Here is a 2,805-nt window from a genome sequence, read left to right as displayed (position 1 = left end):
TCATCCCTCACTAACCCCCCTGCCAGCCTTGTTTCCCCACACAGCCTGCTATTTGGTTATCCGTTTGGTTGTGATGGCCCCTGGCTTTTTATATATTAGGATTGCTAAAATTGGAAACAACCAAGATGTCATTCAATAGGTGAATGGATAAACAAATTGTGGTCCATCCATACAATGGAATATTATTCAGCAATAAAAAGAAGTGACCTATCAAGTCACAAGAAGACACAGAAGAACCTTTACTGAATATTGCTAAGTGAAAGAAGCATGTCTGAAAAAGTTAAATACTGTGTGACTCCCATCATATAACATTCTGGGAAAGGTAAAACTATGGTAAAAAAAAATAATAATAAAAATCAGTGGTTTCCAAGGGTGGGAGGAGACAGAGTATATGGAAACTCTATTTCTGCTCAATTGTCTTATAAATCTAAAACTGCTCTAAAAAATGGTCTATTCAGTATGAAAATAAAGTTATAAAACATCCACTAGTTTAAAAGCAATACTGAACTGCGTGTAGTTCAACAAGGATCTCTAAGCATTAGCTCTATATCCACCACACTCTCCTCTGTACTTTTCTTCATGCCATTCCCTCTGCCTAAAGTGCCCTTCTCCAATCCATCATTCTTTCAATGCCTACTTGTCCTCCGAGACTCAGCTCAAACAACAATTCTTGTGTGTACTCATAATAAATTGTTACACTTATCAAGTTGTAATTTTCTGACTATGGGATTGTTCCATTTACTAGATTGTTAACTTCTTGAGGGCCAGAGCTATGCTTTATTCATCTTTATATCTCCAGCACATAAAAGCATTTCTTTTATAGTGGGTGCTCAATACAATATTTGTTGAATGAATAAACGAATAACTGAAGGAAATGGTAATCTTGGGATGTGAGCAAAGATTCTTCTGACTCCAAGTTATTGTATCTTCTACTAAAACAGTCATCCTAAGAATACCAATAATAACAGCATCAAAAATGAGCATGATTCTTCCAATTTTTAGAGTTGTTTTGCAGCCATTGGGATGGGATGGGAAGGGATGGGAAGGGACAGGATGGGATTGGATGGGGTGGGATGGGATGGGATAGAATGGGAAGGGAAGGATAGGGACAGGAAAGGATGGGATAGGAAATAATTTCATTTTATCTTTGGTTATACAGGTAGTAGGCTGTATGCTTTCATGACTGCCTCCCATTATACAGAGAGCTATACCAGATAACTGGACATGACCAACATTTTTCAGTACCACAGTGAAGCAAAATGAGAGAAGGAAGGACAATGGCTGGCATATGAGGAGGTATAGGATTGGGAATTTTTATTAAAAAATGCAACCTTCAACACAGTCTGTATCGTCAAATCCTGTAACATTAAGAGTTTATTTCATGTTCTGTCTCACACCATTAGAACTGTAAGCAGAGAGAATGCACAAATATATGTGTCAAGCTCAATACTTTTCAAGAAAATGGAAGCTAGTAGCTTCGAAGAGTAAGAATGTTGAATGAGAACCACATGGGATGTCCATGTTCAGAGCACAGATTACTATTCTAATATCTGCACTAAGCATGACAAAAAGACAAGTAAAGGTAAGGCTGTGCAAATTGATTCCCATCCCATCCCATCCCATCACATCCCATCCCATCCCATCTCTTACCATCCCATCCCATCCCATCCCATCCCATCCCATCCCATCCCATCCCATCTCATCCCATCCCATCCCATCCCATCCCAATCTCTAAAGGTATTTCTGATGTGAGTAGGCTTGTGTTCTCATCCAAGGATTTCCTCTCTAGTCCTTTTAGCAGAGGCTCATGCCTAGGGCTTCAGGTTCCAAAAACATGACTTATGTTATGATCAGATGCAAAACTATGCTGTCCCAGTTCTGGTTTGGTTTGGTAAAGATGCAAAAATCTTATAAAAAACATTACTGTGGTCCAGGCAACATTAAAACAAGTCTTACTCATTGCTGACATTTCAGAAGCTTAATGATCTCTCAAAATTCCATGATGTTCCAAAGTTACCAAAGATATTCTCAAATTGCCAAGTGTATGTTCTTGTTAAGTAAATATGTGCAATACTGAGTCTTTGGTCACTTTAATGGTTAGGATAAAAAAGGCAGACAGATCTAAGAGCAACAATCTCTGAAGAGAATTAGAAAGATGAATGGAATGGACTGCATGGTCTTGTGCAGAATATTTCATACCATGTTTCAGGGAGCAGTAGGGTCTGGTGTGATATTAACAGATGTTCTTAGAAAAAGGATTCCTAGGTCAAAAGAGTTTGGGAAACAAAGGGTTAAGGGAAAATAAGCATATTTTTTCATTGAAGACCTCTCAGACATTTTAATACACAACTGGGAAATGTGACTCTCCAAAATGGAATATGAAAAGCAGCATTTCCCAAACTTATTTGGCCACAGAACTTTTTTCAAGAAATACCCATCTTCTGTTGAATTAACGTTCTAGATTATACTGTTTTGGAAATACTGAGGTTAGGGAAATACCACAAGCTTTGCTATTCTTTCAGAACTGGGCTTGAATTATAATTCTAACATTCAATAGCTGTAAGACCTTGGCCAGTTTACTTTACCTTTCTGAATCATTTTTTTTTTAATTTATGAAAATTGGGACAATAATATATCTCTCTAAAGCAGCGGTTCTCAACCTGTGGGTCGTGAACAATGAAAATACATCCTGCATATCAGATATTTGCATTATGATTCATAACAGTAGGGAAATTACAGTTATGAAGTAGCAATGAAAATAATTTTATGGTTGGGGAGAAACTAAGATGGCGGCTAAGAAAAACA

This window comes from Myotis davidii, unplaced genomic scaffold (genome assembly GCF_000327345.1).
Source record: "Myotis davidii unplaced genomic scaffold, ASM32734v1 scaffold4278, whole genome shotgun sequence".
NCBI lineage: Eukaryota > Metazoa > Chordata > Mammalia > Chiroptera > Vespertilionidae > Myotis > Myotis davidii.
Note: the sequence above shows the minus strand (reverse complement) of the source record.